Source organism: Cupressus sempervirens, chromosome 7, assembly GCF_028749045.1.
Source record: "Cupressus sempervirens isolate cs-2001-9-10 chromosome 7, ASM2874904v1, whole genome shotgun sequence".
Lineage (NCBI taxonomy): Eukaryota > Viridiplantae > Streptophyta > Pinopsida > Cupressales > Cupressaceae > Cupressus > Cupressus sempervirens.
The window spans coordinates 432,276,466-432,295,140 of record NC_143124.1 but is presented as its reverse complement, the minus strand read 5'-3'; the positions used below and the strand labels follow the sequence as shown (position 1 = coordinate 432,295,140).

General features: G+C 33.3%; 1 pseudogene; it reads right to left on the bottom strand.

The window, feature by feature from the left end:
- Nucleotides 1–15,568: 15,568 nt before the first annotated feature.
- On the bottom strand, nt 15,569–17,712 carry LOC149547401 (putative pectinesterase 53; annotated as a pseudogene).
- Between the last annotated feature and the right edge of the window lie 963 nt (nt 17,713–18,675).

Here is an 18,675-nt window from a genome sequence, read left to right as displayed (position 1 = left end):
TCCTTTAATAGGGTAACATTCCAAGAGAGTGTTTGTAAATCCTTTAACCAGGCCACTTTTAACAGGGTGTAAAAGTCTTTAATAGGATAGGCCTTTCAAAGGGTAGACCATTAGAAGTGGTCAAACTTTGTAACCTTAAACAGTTACATATTGCTACAGTGATACTTTATGGTTGTCATCCCCACCCCAATTTTACCTTCTCATTTTGGAGGGTTTCTAGGTTACCAAAATCTTGTGTTATCTATTTTCATGCATGTCTTTACTTTTATGCTTATTAGATGAATTAGATGCATGTGAATGATTTTAGTTAAAAAGTTTTGAAAAGGTTAATGTAAGTTTCTTCTGATTCACCCCCTCTTAGAAGTAAATCTTCCCACTTGTAAATTCCAAAAATTGGTATCAAAGCCAAGTTCTCACAAGGAGGAGCCTTACAACTTGGAGAAAAGATCTAAAAATGGAAGTCTACAAACTTGGGAAGATCATAGAGAATCAAGCAATTGACATATAACTTGCTCTACATACTTTGGAGAAAGCTAGAGAAGAACTGAGAAAATCCTTAAAGATAGGAAGAGAGATTTCCATAGCTGAAAATGATACACAATACAAGGAGATTGAAACCTCAAAACTATTTGCAAATGGAGATTCCAAATATTTTGATGCAACAATAGTAGACCTAATGGAGAAGAATAGAGCTCAAGCAAAAGAAATCATAACTCTCAAGCTTGAACAAGAATCACAAGCCATGCTGCTTTGTGAAGTGACTGAATAGTGAGCCATTGATGACAAGGATATGCTAGAAGAAGACAAGAGAAACCTTGCCAACGTACTGGAAGAAAAGTCAATTGAGCTTGCAAGAATTTCAAACATGTAGCTAGACACCCTAAGCTAGATGATGACATCATGAATTGAATGTCAAGGACATTGAGATCTCTACACTGAAGATGCAAAATGAACAACTACAAAATGACCTAAAAATAGAAAAGGAGATTGCAAATAGCTTCAAAAAACCTAGTGAGGCCATCAAGTACTTTGAGAAACTACTCAAATCACCAAGGGCTAGCAATGATACTTCAAGACTAGGATACACTAGCATTGAACAAGGACAATCATACAAGACTGTAGAAGAAAGGAGTAACAAAGGTAAGAACACAAAACCTACTTTTAATTTATATTGTAAAAAAGGACATACCTCTAATGTATGTAGGAACAAGAATGCTCATCAGCATGACAAACTTAAGAATGTGGGTCATTGTCATGAGTGCAACAAGCAAGGACATCAAGCACATGACTATAGGAATAGGACTATCATAACACCAAGAATTGAAGGCCACTACTACAATTACAAGAAGTATGGATGTAGGGATTTTGAGTGTAGATCAAATCCTATGTGGACATCTAATTAGCTAGCAAGGGGAAATAACCATGGATATCACTACAATTGGGATTATAACACTAGGTATAGGTATCATTACTATTAGGAATATGGATACATTCCTAAAAATTGCATAAGGACACATTTTAGTGGAAACTATAGCAGATGGTTGAGTCAAACCACATGTTTTAGTTGTTTGAAGACTGGTCATATCAATAGGAATTGCCCAACAAGGTCAAAAGCACCCAACTCAAAGAACAACAAAGGTAAAGAGAAGGTAGATGTTGAACACAATAGAGGAGAAATTACTAAGAAATGGAAGAAGAAAGATGGGAGTAGAAAATCAAATGAAGGAATCACTTCACCTAAAAGGTCAAGTAGTCACACTTCATCAAACTAAACAAAGAGAAGGCATGAGGGGCTGATTTACAAAGCTTCATCATACATCAATTCCTAAATAAACAAGTACCAAAAATAAGAGATCAGCATGAATAGAGATGCAAAGATAAGATTTCAAGTTTCCATAAATGTTGCTGAGTTACCCTTAGATGTTGAGTAAAATTCATGTACAAGACAAGTTGATTGTCAAAGTCAGTAGAAGCCAAATGATTAGTTGCAACCAAGTTGGTAGTAGAAGTTGAGTAAACTAAAATTTTAGTTGAAGTTGAGTGAGGGATAGATGTTGAGTGGTAAAAAATACAATGGAAGCCAAGTAATGCATAAATCCTTAAGAAGCTGGGTGTAAAGCTATAAATACACTAAGCATTAAATGCAATAAAAATAGGGTATATTATCACATTTTGAATCATTTTTCTTCATTATGAATGAAGAGAAAAGATGAAGAAAAGTGTAGAATGACTTCAAAGTAGAGAATCCAACATTTGAGCTGATTTCGACAATGATTCAATATAGTTTCATCAAATTCAAGCTATTTATGTTTGTGCCAAGTTACATAATTTCATATTTTCTTTGTGTTCAAACCCTAGATCACACAAATGGCTTCTAGCTCTAGGAAAACATAGGAGAAAGAGCTGTTTGAGGTTCAACTAGTGTCCAATAAAGTGAAACAACGAGATTTTTGGCTAATCCTTGAAGTGGCATATAAAATCGACCTAGTTGGAGCCCTATCTGTCATACCCCCTAAGGTAGTTATGGTTCAAGATGTTAGAAGATGTTACAGTTGCAAAATTGGAGCCATAGGACACATGGAGATGAGGGAAGCTTATGAGAAATTGTGTGAAAATGGAGTTTTAAAGGAAGAGTACTAGATTCTTGAGAAGAAGGGTTTGATACAAGCCCTAGAATTCCCCACAGTTTTCAAAACTAAATGGGTCAGGCTAGTGCATAGCAGGATGCATGATGTAAGTTTATGGTTGGAAGATGATCTAGTAAAGATTAAAAAAAGGATTGTACATAGAGTGATAGGGTACCCAACCCTAGATCGGTCAAAGACTCTTAGGGGTGATTCTAAGGAAGCAATTGAAAAGAACACTGGTGCCAAATGGAACAAGAGAGGAATGAAAATAGACACCATCAAGATCCTCTTCTTGACTTTGCTATTAGGATTATTGCACAAATTCTACCAATCTAGTAGACTTAACAATGTGCCTTGCAGTGTAGCAGATGTGGGCTACAAATTGGTGAAAAATGATCATACTTATGATCTTACAAAACTATAATAGCAATAGATTAATGACAATTTAGCAACAATAAGGAGAACCAAGGGAGCCCAATGCAAGTTTGGTGCTATTTTAATTTGCATATTATTCTATGTATAGAATGAATTTCCTTCTTTTGAAAATTTTTGTGGAAAGAAAATAGGTCTATCATAGCTCAAGGTAATGAATACATTGAACAAATGAGAGCTAATTTTGAGACCCTAATGACTAGCTATTTTGAAGATTTCAAGAAGACCATGAAGCAAAGGATAAGAATACTAGTTTCATTGGTAGGAAAGCATGTTAATTATCAATTCTTTCTTGTAGATATTGATTATACTTATATACAAGCTTCCATACCAAGAGTTAGATGGTTAAGACCTCTTGGCTATGAAATCAATATAGATGAGGCATCAATAGCTATAACTGCACTACTAGCTAAAGAAGTGGACAAAAGTGCACCAAATTTTGGAACCTATGATGTAGTTATATCAAAGATAGATATGGAGTTAAAGACTGCCTCCACATTGAAGAAGAAAGATAAACTTGTAAAGAAGTTAAAGGCTAAATTTGGTGAGGGCGTGTAGAAGAAGAAGAAGATGATGAAGAAGAACAAGGACAATAAAAACTTTCTTTGACCCAAGGCATGGGTGAGGATGCAAAAGAAGAGGAAGGTGCCAAGCAAGAAGCAACAAAGGCTGAACCAAAGAAGAGAAAAGTATAGAAATAGCCAACTACATAACCCAAGGGGAAGAAGAAAGCAACAAAGCCAAGCCTAGCCAAGCCAATTACAAGGGAAAATACAAGGGAAAAAACACAAGTGGCAAAGGAAAAGGGGAAGCAAAAAGCCACTAAGCAAGGAGGGCCTATAGAACAAAAGAAAAGAAGAAAATATGTTGCACCCCCAAAGTTAGATGAAGAAAAGACAAAGTCTAATAATGATCAATTCAGATTGGTAAGACATTCTACCAAGTGAAATTTGGAAAATGTTTGCAATAACATTAGAGACAGTGAAAATTTGATTGGATTAAAAGGAATTTATTTTAAAAAATTGTCAAGAGAAGAAAAAAACATAGTGGAATAGTCTATCTACACTATAATGGCTAAATTCAAGACCACCCCACTTGAATTAGACAATTCTATGCCTAAGGAGCTAAGCTCCATTGTAGAGAATAAATGACATTACTACCTTAATATGGAGAAAGAAATAATGGAGTCAACATTGGCTTGTGTGATGCCAGACCTTACTAAAGGTCAAATAATTAAGGCTAGTAAGAAACACGGGAGAAAATTTGCACCCAAATATAGAGCCTTCAGTATTTTGCAGGATAAAATAGAGGATGTTGTAAAGAAATCCACACAAATGTGGAAATTAATTTATGGATTGACTACTATCAAGGAAGGGAAAGAAGATCCCTTTGAGGGAAGAAATGATGAGGAAGAAGAAGAGAATGAAAAGGATGAGGAATGAGAGAAAGAAAAAGAAGAGATAATAGTGGAGAAGACACAATAGGGTGAAGAGTCAATAGTTGAGGAGCATCAACGAGAATAGAGTGTCCAAGACACACAAATACCACCACCAAGTCCTCCACATACAAAACCTATAGAAACTGTAATTGTAAAGGACATTCCTGATACCTCAGGTCATAACATCAATCCATTAAATGTAGAGGATCTCAAAAAGATCCTTCACCAAACCATATTGCAGTCACAATTGTGCATAAATCCTATTTTGGTGAGTGTGGAAGAATTGCAAAAAGCTATAACCGAGATTACTAGGGAGAAGGTGAACACACAAGAACCACCTTCACAACTTCCCATAGCTATAAAAGATCAACCAAAAGAGCAAGAAACACAAGATACAATTGCTAAGGTTGATCGTACAGTTATAGCAACAACAATTTCCAAGGAGTAGGCAAAGGAAGAAATAGGAAAGATGTTCCTACAACACACACTAGTACATTTGAGACCATTTTTCAACCATTATTGGTCTAAATTTTGACCCAGTTTTCGACCAAACTTCGACCAAATTCGACCAACCCATTGGTCAAAAATATTTTGGTCAAAAAATTCCATAGCCATGGTGCAAGTTCTGCCAAGAATTGGTCAAAATTTTGACCAATGAAGGTAGAAAATTTTGACCAATGAAGGAAGAAAATTTTGACCAATAAAGGTAGACATTTCGACCAATAAAGGTAGAAAATTTTGACCAATAAAGGTAGACATTTCGACCAATGAAGGTAGAAAATTTTGACCAGTGAAGGTAGAAATTTCGACCAATGAAGGTCAAAAATTTTGACCAATGAAGGTAGAAATTTTGACCAATGAAGGTAAAAATTTCTACCAATGCCCAAGTGTAAATTTTTTTTAGGCATTCTATAAAACAGTTCACATGCCTTGCATATGATATGACATTTTGCATGCATCTTGCACTCTCTCATCTAGCTGATGATGGATTAAGGAGAGTGATCTAAAATGATGATGCTAAAAAACACACAATCAAATCCAAAATGAACTTGCATTACAAATGGATTGTGGAAATCTGATATTGTTAATTTTGCATGCATGTCTACCAGGACAATCACAACTTAAACATATATATTTATATGTTCAATTCCATCAAAGCTAAGCCACAATGTCAAAAACCTCATGCCAAACAGATATTGGTACTGATCAAACAACTAGAAAGAAGGAGAAAGGGAAACATCATGCCTTGTTAGGATGCCACTATCACTTTTCATTGATAATCTCAAAGGATCTGTCAACAAACAATAAACTCAACTTGCCTCTATTCAAAATGCTTTCAAGCTTAATAGCATAGAATTTGAGCACACATAGACAAGGAGATGGAAGATATGGAGTGGCTGGGTTCAATTTTTTAATCCTGCCTATGAGCCTAATAGAAATAAACTATCTTGAAATAAGGAAAATAAACTCAGCAATTCATGCTAGAGAAAAAGAAAACTGCACTAAACTTCAAAATCGTAAGTGTCTTAGTAACTTACATATCCCACATGCCATAATGAAAAAAATACTTTGTTACATAAAATCAGAAGAAACTTTTGCATATCATGATCACACAAGCTAGAAGGAAAATAAGTCAAGTCTACTTACTCAAATTATGTTCACATCTAAATGGCTGATAGAAAAATGAATCTTTATACCCCAGTGTGACTTTTGACTAATGTTCCATACTGTAGTAACAATAAATTTGCAATTCAAAATATGCATAGCCTTTTGGTCATCCCCTCTAATAATAGTTGGTGACCACCAACCAACATGCTGAAAAACATAAAATTAAGATATATATATATATATATATATATATATATATATATATATATATATATATATATATATATATATATATATATATATATATATATATATATATATATATATATATATATATAAGTGTTTGAAAATAATCTAAATAAAATGGAAATCAAATTATACCTCTACCAACATGATAAAGAGAAGCATACAGTTCACTATCTTTTCAAGTTCAGTATCTTTTGAGATGTTGTACATAAATGAAACTATTTTATGTACTATTGAAGCATGTAACGACATATTACCAACCTCAACAGTTCGAGAAACTTCATACCCATCAATCTTGGTTTTTATCCACTCATTTGCAACAAATGGCTAAGTTATATGGAGAATTATGCTTGACATATAGCTGCTAAAAAATCTACAATCAAAAGAGCTCAATAAATATTAAAACTTAAGATATAATAAATAAAAATTTTGATGAAGAAGCTGTGTGTGGTATGTCATCTCTCTTCATCTGTCTTACAATAGAGTAAAGCAGTAGAGAGGGCTCCATGAAAATGAGTCTAGAAAAGCCAAACCTATATTATAATAGAGTTAAGTGATAATGAATGTAAGTATATGCCTAGAAATCATAGCAATGCAAACTGCTATCACCATGTTTGAAATTAATGACAAGCAATGAAGAAACTTTGGAATTTACTTGGTGCTTGGTGGCCCCTTCAACAAAATATTTTCCTAGGAGCTCTGCAATATACCTACATCACTTTGTTTTTTTGAAAAAAGAATACCTTCTTTAGCCTTGAAACAATTATCTCTTTGCAGAAAGTGAACTATCTCATAATGGAGTGATGTAGTTGAGAGGGCTTCATGTCACAATGAACACTACTGTAGAGAGCCTTGAGAAAATGAGTCTAGGAACTAACCCTATCTTATAATAGAGTATAACTCATAGCAACATAAAACCACTTAGAACAACTTTGGCCATCTTGATGTATCATCAATCACCTTTATCATATGTTGTTGATGTCTCTTAAACAATACTGTTTGGTAAATTTCAAAATCATATCCAATATGACCAACCCTCCTCCATGATGCTCTTGATTTTCCAATTTTTTAAACACAAGTTAACTACCATTCAATCACCTTTGATTACTATATCATCCATATTAAAAGCATTACCTTTATCATATGCTGTTGTTGTTGATCAATGTGAATGTTAAATAAAAATCGCAACACTACCGTCTCTTAAACAATGTTGTATGGTAAATTTCAAAATGATATCCAATATGACCAAGCCTCCTTCATGATGCTCTTGATTTTCCTATTCGAATATTGCCATTTTTTTAAATGCAAGGTAAATACCATTCAATCACCTTTGATTACTATATTATCCATATTAAAATCTCTAATCATTTGGAGAACAAGAAGTGGAGCTTCAACACCTATTTTTCTGGGATGAAGTACTTTTTTTTTTTTTTTTTGTTCTATCAATAATTTAACACCTTATCAAAAGAATCACAAATGACATAGCCAATACAATCCAAGTCTCCTCTAAGATGTTCCTGATTTCTTTAATACTAGGTGACTACCATTGCTATTGATCACCTTTTGTTACCATATTATCCATATTACAACTTTACAACTCTAAAATGACATCTAATCAATACAAATTCAGAGCCAATACTTTAAAATGAAGTTAAATCACTCTAGGAGTACATGCTCCTTGTTCAGACTGAATTATTATTCAAAAATTAGCTTGGTTAAAAATTATTAATTTCTAAAATTCCTTGGATCAACATCCTCTGGAATTTCTATATATAGAAGAGCTTTATTTTCATTCTAGATTGAATTTAGGTCATCTCCCTTTTCATCTAGCTCTGACAAGCAACGATTTTTTTCAAAAGTTATTTTAAACACTATTAATTAATATAATGATTAATTATTACAAAAATAAAAAATAGTAAATCAACTTTCAATTTTAATAAAAAATGGTGCCAAAGTGTTAAAACTAAAAATGGGTGTTAGCTGGGACCATGCATCCTATTTTGCAAACCTATTTGTATGCAATTTGGTGATTCCATCAGTTATTTACACTTTTAGCATAGAAACCCTAATTTGTGTGAGGAGGCTAGATGAAATCCTTATTTACCTTCATTTCCATTTTCACCTCTATTCTACAATTTGTTTATTCCATTATATACCATCCCTATGCAGGACTGAACACTTGTGAATAACATTTAGTGGTCAGAATCCACCTTAACGAAGGCTGCACCCAAGATTTTCAAAGTAGATTCAAGTGCTGAGAATGAAAAATCACTAAAACATAGCTATTTAGGAGCTTGGAAAACCTTAGGAATAATCCATTATAGCTTGCGAGACTAGACATGACCATCTTTATGCTCACATCTAAGGTTTATCAGGCCAAAAAAGTAGGAAGAGTCATATTAGGCCATGAAATTCCTCTTAGAATTAGGTTTAAGAGTGTAGCAGTCTAATGTCTCCCCATCATGTGTTGGAGAGCAACTAGGGCTTTTAGGATTTTTTGCCAACTATGTGCAAAAGTGCTTCAAGTTTGCTACAATACTCCTACTATCTTCCCCTAACTTAATCCAACACAAACAAAATATTTTCAAAGTTCGAGGTGTTCTTTTCATTGGTAAACCCAACTTGCTGTCCTACTAGTCCTAATTTGCAATTAAGTCTCTAGTGAGCATTTTTTCCCCTCCCAGATGTCCCAAAAGACTCTCATAATCACATATTCTAATACCTAGTTTTCTATATTTCAACATATCTCAAAATTAGATATTGGTGGTTTGGACCAATTGTCCCCAATAGATGACTATCACTAGTTTTTGGCCCATTTGACCCCACTTTTACAGAACAAGTGTCTGACATATGTGGCTTCTAGCCCTCAAGGTTTCAAAAGTGTTGTTGTTTAACCCCAATCAAAAGAAATTATAACCAATTCAGTCTCATATACCCTGTAACTATGAAAGCCCCAAATTGCTCTTGCAAACCCTCATCTAATTAGGGCTTGCTCATTATATGACTCTCCAATGAAGTTTCAACTAAATGAAAGATGTTTCAGCATTAGATTAACATAATAAACTTATCCAAATCATAAAAACATAATGTTGTTCAGGCAAATTGCTCATTGGTGTAACCAAACCTCATAATTAGTGTTCCTTCAATCATAACAAGTACGGTGATCACTTTGCATAGTTTGTCTTTTTTCATTCTAGTGGTTAGGATAGTATGATACATGTTAGTTTGAGACCATCCTATGAGGGCTAGGGCATCGCCTTGCGTAGTTAGTCTTTCTGCATTCTAATGTTTAGGATAGTATGATACATGTTAGTTTGAGACCATCCTATGAGGATTAGGGCATTTGCTTTCATAGAATGGTCATTTATAGTTAGTCTTGCTGAAAATAACAATGAAGTAGATACTTTCATGGCTTTGAAGGGTTTAAGAGAAGTTGTAGCTTTCTGATGTGAAGTATAGACCAAGGGTGACTCCCTTGTTATTGTTACAACCTTATGAGAAATCAGATTTAAGATTGATGTTTAAGCAACATGCCAACCCAAGATGTGCCAACCCTTGCATTTTGTTAAAGCCATTATAGGTATGGATGTGTGGATACAATTCCAAATGTGACTTTTCTTATACTACTATGGTGAAAGATAGATACCTACATCACCCCTATGTCCAAGAAGTGGATGTACAGGCAAACTTGCCTAAGAAACTTCCCTTGTACTAATGTGGTGAAAGACAGACACCTACATCACTCTAACATCCAAGATGTTCCAAGTAGGAATATATGTATGGGCACAATTCTAACTAAAGTGTCTATTATAGATGATTTCTTCATGAAGCTTGAAATTAGGTTTCAAACAACATAAGATGTGTATGGATCTTAAATAGGTTCATCCACATATGAATGAATTATTGCTAGTATATAACTGCAAGAATGAAAAGTTAAAGAAATAATGAGAAACCATGGTAAAGAATGTTGTATTTTAATCTCAAATTGAATTAAAAAGGTTATGGATATTTATATTGTTATACATGCCTAATAAATAACAATACATTATATAAGGAAAGAGCCTACAACGCAACAGTAAATTGTGAGTATCTTATATGAGAATTGATCGCAACACATAATAATAATGATCTTGACTTCAACCTTTTATCAATAAAATATATATAATTAGTAAGAAATAAGACAATGGGGATTGTGAAAAAAAAGAGGTGAGCTACAAAAGCCTCAAGGCTCATAATTAAGTAGTTTCACTTTTATACTGTAGAGTATTGACCAAATCAAAAGGAATAGCAAGGGGGAATTGAGCATGCACATCCTATTAGTACTAACCTCACCAAGACTTGGCAGATAGTGACCATTGCTCCCTTCATAATGATCTCAACAACACTTCCTTACCATGAAAAATAATAACCCAAATAATGCATTTTATAGATTTCACTAGTGTGCCATATTGAAAATTGTAAAAAGGTACCAACATAAAATGTAGATATACTATTAAAAAGAAAACTAAAATTTAACAAACATCATTATACAAATTGTAATTTGATTTATTCAAAACCAAAATTCTTAAGTTTCATTTAGCATTACATTCAAATTCTTAGTGGACATCCTTAAAATAGGATATAATCCTTGCAACATCATCTTTGTGTTTAATGTCAATCTTGTATGTTGCTCTACATAATATGACACAAGAATAATTGAAAAAAATATCAATCACTTGATCATCTCAAGTATAAGATATTCAATACAATTTTATTCTACCCATGAGTCTATCATGGACACTTCAAAATAAAATTGAAAGAGGAATTACAAATATACAACTAGAAGCTTGTTTGGACCAATATTTAATACAACTGCCATTACAGAAGTTTCAGACACCCATACAAAACTAGAGAATATACCTAATTGAATAAGATATATAGTTCAGGTCACATGTTGAGACACTGACCAAGTCACTCACAATGTGACTGAATATCTAAAGCCTAACTTGATCATTAAATCTGACTGTAATGTCAACTAGAACTAAGATCCAAAACATTACCCAAACCAAAATACTTGTAATTAATTTCACACAAAAATTTCCATTCCTTGGTCAGTGTATGCATTGGATCATACTATCTAAAGTGCTAAAATACACAAACCATAAATATTACACTAGTGATATATTTAGTGTATCTCAGCTGTAGAAAAACTCCAAATAATTGTAGTATCAACCAGATTGCCTTAGCTTCAAAAGATTAGAGAGACTGTATTGTCCTCTCAACTACAAAAATAGATAGGAAAGCATGAAATTTGCAAGCATAAATGTAATCTTACTCTAATTAGCACTTAATATAGTATATGTATAGGCATGTCATATTACAATGGGATGTGGCTATTTTTCATATAAAAATGGGATGTAGCTATTCTCTATACAAAATATACTATTGATCAAATTTTAAAAAATGAAAAATATAATAGACTTTCATGAAATTTTTAACATTTTTTCCTTGAGAAAACAACAAAACATTTGACACAAAGTATGAATAAGCATGAAGCTGAGACTAATCCTAATTGGTCCATGAAAAAGACCTGAAAACAAACTTGCCTCTAAAAAATAACACAGCAAAAGAAAATAGAAAATATTTCTGAATTGTATTGATTGTCTCACCTCTATATCCATTGGTAGGTTTATCTCAATAGCCTAAATGTATGTTGCTGGTGTTTATTTATGCAACCTATCTCTGACTATGCTTAGCCCATAGCCTACTGAATGTGCTCTAATAGGATCAGATGGTTTCGATCTCCAAGCTAGGTCTCCATAAGTAGAGTTGCTATAACTACCAGTGTATGTACCTCCATAGGCCCCTGTTGTTGAGCTATATGTTGCCACTTTAGTTCCATACCCACTATTTTGTGTTGGATAAGCACCAGCACTTGAACCATAGATATTTTCCAAGCTTCCATAGCCACTTGCATACCCAGCAACACTTCCATTTTCCTGGTTATTACTACCTTGACCTAAGCCCCATGTTGCACCTCCACCATAACCACTTATGCTCCCATTTCCTCACACATATGGTATAGTTCCATTACCCCACATAGTTTCAGCCAAAGATACTATTGTTTTTTTATTGTACTTTTGACAGACCCATAAGGGAAAATAGGACAGTGCACAGAGAGCTACTGGATTGCTGCTTTTAATTTGTCAAAAAGCATAAACCTACTAAATCCACTTCATTTCTAAGTTTCCACATATCAATATTATATCTTGTATCAAAATTTATATGGACCATAACTATTTAATTACTTTAAAATTTGGATGTTGTTTGTGAAAAGAGGATTTAATATAATACAAAATTGTGCACTAATTCCATGTTTCCCATAAATTTTGTCCTGCACATAATAACAATTTTTAAACATAGTAATAAGGAGGTCCTAAAGCTACCGGTGAGGGTTTAATAGACATTGTATAGAGAGGGATTAACAATAAAGATTGTATTAAGAGGGATTGGACTTAAAAATAGAAAAAAAGCATTTATATCTCTAAGTTATTAAAGGATTGAACAAAGCCCATATAATTTTGGAGCTTCTGAGACAAAGTTCTAAACATATAAAAGATAGTATCCCCACTTCCATTAGAAGATCTACACACAAATATAAATTCATGCCCAAAAAACTAGATTTTGAGCTTCCTCTATGACAGATGTAGATCATAGAATCATAGTTTCCAATACTTCAGTGGGTTTGAATGAGCTTGATCTCTGCACCAAACTCAAAAATCCAAAAATGTTGTGATGAAAGAATCCAAATTGCTTTGCATGTAGATTAAATTTTCTTGAAAGTTGTGGAATTCCCTTTCAACAAATCCATTTTTCCTATATCATGTAAATCTACTATACACATTCCCTACAAGCTGTGTTAAGACAATTTTTCCACATTTTGCACTTCAACAAATAGTGGATGCAAATAGGATAAAAAATAAGGTAAGTCTCAACAAGATGAATGGGAACTGCAACATGATAAATGGAAAGTAAATAAAAATTTTGGTTGGATGAGAAAAGTCTAGATGCAAAAGGAAACTAATTAAATGGTCCTCAGTCAAACCAGTCACACTAAAAGAACTTGCAAATAAGATATTATTAACCACAATTCAGAAATTCCTTTGGAGCAATTATTTTTCATCATTGAGCCATTTTATTTTTAAAAATGGGTATGCCTAGGTCAAGATATTGACATATCAAGATGGAATATTCCCTTTTCATTTAACAAGCACTTATAATAGACTAGGAATGTTAGCTAATCCATCTAAGCATATGGGTATTAAGGGTCGAGATATGTGTAGCGGTAGTCATGAACATTGTTTTTTCTTTGCAATTTTTTGCATTTGATACTTTTCTTATAGGTGGACATGTCTATCACAAACATCCAACATGTCTATCCTTAAACTTCATGGCAAAAACCCTACAAATAAAAAACAAAAAAAATAAGGCCATGAACCATCTAGACATCTCTAATAGTGATGGGGACACAACCCAAGCATAGAATGGACACAATAGGAAAGGGAAAATTTTATTAACTGTGAGAAAATGCTAATACATTCAGTACAGAGAAAATAGACTTCAAAACATGCCCTAAGGGCTTACAATAGTATAAATCTGGAGATAATTTCTCCTTTCAGTACCTCCTCTCAAACTCCACTTCGAATTGCCTTTTACAATGCCAGAAATGTTCTTAAATAGACCTCGAAGGGTTAAGGATTAGGAATACATTCTAGAAAGTGCTAGTAGGCATCCACTGACCAAATAGAAGGCTCTAGAAGTTGCATTAGAAGTCAGTGCAAAATTAGAAGAATCCAGAAATGGTAACCGAACTTCTAGGAGGCATAACTTTTGAACCATAGCTCCGATTGACGAACCGTTTACATTTTCGAAAAGCTCTCGAAGAGCTATATAGCCCTATGGACCAGCTTCACTCATCCCCAATTTTTCAGCCCTATTTGAGGTCATTTAATTCCCCTAACCTGACTTTGAAGCATTCTTAAGATGTCTCCAAACATTGAAAAATTGCGATAACTTTCAAACCATGGGGCCTTTTGACCTGATTCTTTTTCTGGAATGCTCTAAATTAAAATGACAATCTTCCAACCAATTTACACCTTCTAGTTCACGAAAATGATGGCTCAATTACATACTCCTATTTTTTTTAGCATTTACACATATCCCAAGGTGATTAAAAACTCTATCTTAGAACACTGATAGTGGAACTGTGAGAGTTGGAACCTTTATTTGACCCAAATGGGTATTCAGAAATGAAAACACCTAAAATAGAAACTAAGTCTAAGTACATTTTATGGGTGACACAGGGTTGCCCTTATACCTCTGGATGCTCCTACATCAAATAGCTTGTGGATATCCCAAAGATGCATAAGTGCATGACTTGTGAAAACCAAAAAGATAAGACTAAATTGTATAACAAGTGAATAACCAAAATGATTTTATGTCTGTGTTATGTTTGATAATGATAATGATATTTGGATTCAAGAATGAGGTACCTCATATAAGATTGACTTATTTGGTTTTGAATATATACATTCTCTCTATAAGACACAATGATCATATGATAAAATGATTGATTATATTTGAAAATTTGATAAGACAATCTGACTAGTTCAATCGAGGACTAGTTGATAAGTCTGTGTTGTTTAAAGCATCTAGTGTGTCACTTAAGTCCAGCCAAAATGGGAACTTGCAAAGAATGACAACCTTCTAGAGGGAATGGAGCCTTCCTATTTATTCATAGAATCTTGGTATAGAAGAAAAAGCCCTTCCCAATTAAGAAGGAATGTAAACCTAATGTTTTTATTCTTGAGAGAAAGCATTCTAAGAAAAGAGAGATTGCCGAGACAAGGAGAAATTGGGCCTTGTAATGACATACCTATGAGATTCAAAGAAACCATAGGTTGATGATGATAAGAGAAGACAATAACCATCCAATTGCAGTACGATTGATGAGTAGCCCATCGAACAAATAATTTAGAGAACTCACAAAAAAGGAACACTTGAAAGACACAAGGATTAAACTCCCACTCACTACAGTCCCGCGCATGAAAATAAAATGAACACTGCCTTGCCCTTTTTTATTATCACATCACATGTTTAGAAGGTCAAAATTTTGATTATCAATTTAACCATGGTCAAAATTTTGATGATATCGGGCCCATCTTAAAAAAAAAAGAATTTAACAACCCAAATAGGCCTTTGGTCGAAAATGGGGGCCTAATGTACTAGTGGTGTACGCAAACACCACTCTTGAAAATGTTCCCCATGCTCTCCCCAAATATAGAGCTCATGACCTTATCACTTTACATCTCACAAATGCAAATCCCATGTCATCTACTAAACTCTCTCTCTTTTGTGTTGTTACTACCCCATATGTATCAGATATCCCATGTACCACACACCCATGCACTGACATATATAATATTGAAATGTGTGTTTAGGGATTAAGTTCATTTTGACTTGTTTAAGTGGTTCATCTGAAACCTATCTATTAATAGACTTCTATATGGACCAAGCTCACTAAAAATTAACATGTCATTCATATGAAATCAAATTAACTTCTCAATAATACCCATTTATTGGTCTAGGCTCTTCAATAGGACCTATCTATTAATATAATTTCAGATTTCCACTTAATCTAATTAATTAAAGAGTATGATGTTTAACTTCTCCAATAATATCCATTTATTGGTATAACCTCTTCAATAAGACCTATTTATTAATATAATTTCAAATAGTCCATAAAGAGTATGATGTTCATATAAACCATAATAGTTTCTGAATAGGACTTAGTGTATTGTTGATATAAATCACAATAGTTAGTACTATTTTAGGTTTACTACCTAATCTATTTATGATGTTCATAAGAAATCACTAATTTTTTAAAATAAGATTCATCATTACTATGACTTCAAATGAATCACTTAAAACAAATAAAATGTTAGAGTATACCTCATGAAACTTTAGAATCTACTATTTAAAATGGTCAATATGAAAAATTGTTTTAAGAATATTTCTCACAAATTACAAAAAGGGTATGTACCTCATAGCGTGAAAGGCCATTCCCAAAGATAAAATTCATGGAGCCTTCAATATAATAGTCTTTGAAATAGTGACATCTAGTGTGATTATAAAGGGTGTCCTGAGCTCCAAGGAAGCTACACCCAAAGAAAGCTGTTGTGTCCCCTGTTATTCTCAGAGCTACTGCTTGCCTCCCTATTGCCCCTAGTGGAGGAATAGGTTTTGTATTCTATGTTTTCAAAAAAATATTCAACATCAACAAATGTTCTTTCATAGAATTTGAACTTTATTAATAAGAACAAAACTACAATTTACCCATCAAACCATACTAATATCAAACTGAACACCTACACATATATTCAAATACCTATTAAAATTATCACTTATGAATCAATTATACATTGTGATATTTCTCAAAATCATCCAAGATTCCAAGCACAAAAATTAGATAAGGCCAATTTTGAATAAAAAGCATTTGAAATAAGAAATCCCAAATCTCACCTTAAAAGTAATGTTCTTGGCAATGAAATAAGGAGAATTAACTGCTATAGTGGCACTATTGTATATGCCCAATGGCTTTCCATCTGGCCCTAAAGTTCCTGCCATGTCTCCCCATTGTATGACTGTGGAGTCTGCTCCTACCCCTTTAAGAGTTACAAATGCTTTTGTCATTGACATGTTCACCTTCTCCCTATCAAACACCAAAATAAATACCAAAACCAAATATTTTTAGCTAACTCACAAGGTTGATCCAATCCAAATTTGTAAACTACAATCTTAACATATCAAAAGATAAAATTGTACCATTTTATCCTTTTTGAAGTAAGCCAACTCTTCAATCTTCAAACTTAGCTAAGTTTTCAATCTTTAAATTATATTTCATCATCTTATTAATATATCAATGAGCATAAGCATTGATGCAAAGAAACTCAAACAATTATTTTCAAAACCACATTAATTTACACATACTTACTCATATAATCCTGCATTGATTTTGATAACAACTCTAAAAATATTGAAGAGAGGTAGAGAATCAATGGCTTCCTGAACAGGAGTCAAGTCTCGTACTCCATCTATAGGATCCACCAAAAGGTAAGAGGAAGGAAGAAGCTTGTTCTTTGCTAGTTTATACAATGAATGGCTTAGAGTACCCATCCATCTTATCCATTTGGTGTACTCATTCTCTATATTCAATGTCCTTGTATGGATAGGCTTTTCTTTGTGCACTCTTGCATTGCCTTCCACTATAGATGTGAATAACAAACCAAGAACAACAACAATTAGAATTTGTTGTTTCAACATTTTTTGGTCTTGAAAACCAATTGAATTTAATTGAATTTTTTGGGGGGAAACTACATTCTGCTAGAAATCTTCTAGATTTAGGGGCAAAAGTATTTAATTTTCTAGTTCAACTTTAATTAAATATTACAAGTTTTAATGTAACGTGTTAGATTCATTTTAACATTACTTGTCAAAAGCATCCTCCCAACATTTTTTGCTTCAGATTTGGCTATCTATTACCACTACCAGTTAAAAGGATGCTCCCAACCTCTTCTCCTCTAGTTGTCCACTGTCACTGTTGAGTTCATGTGAAGACTAAATCTACTCTCTACTGGAAATCTTTCAGATTTGGGGTCAAAAGCATTTAATTTTCCAGTTCAAATTTGATGGAATATTAAATTTTTTTACATGACATGTTAAATTCACTCAAAAATTACTTGTCAAAAGCATGCTCCTAGCCTCTTTTGCTTCAGACTTGATTATCTATTACTTGTCAAAGGCAGATGATTTGTGCAAGGTAGGCTCCACTTGTTTTATAAATCTTTAAATGAACTCAAGAGTGCCAGGGCATAGCTAGAAGAGAATAAGATAAATAATACAACATCAAAATGAATCAAATTGATATGGATTATTTTTCCAATTGGAGAGCAGAGTATTAATAAGGAATTGTTGAATATTCACTAATATTTGGAACTTTAAGAAACCCCATAATAGAAGGGAAATCTTTTTTGCAATCTAAGTAGGATGCAATTATTACTGATTTTTGCTTGCATGGAGAGCTCAAACATTAAGAAAGCATCTAACTATTTTGTGGGCTTACGTTGGTGTGATGTTGGCAATCATCAAGGATCCTATATATTACCATTTTCTAGGTCTTACTAATGAAATCTATGGGTATAGTAGTAAACAAATTTTGGTGACATGAATGTTTAGGATTTTTTGGAATAATAACAAACAAGATTTTAAAAAGGAAAATGCTATGTC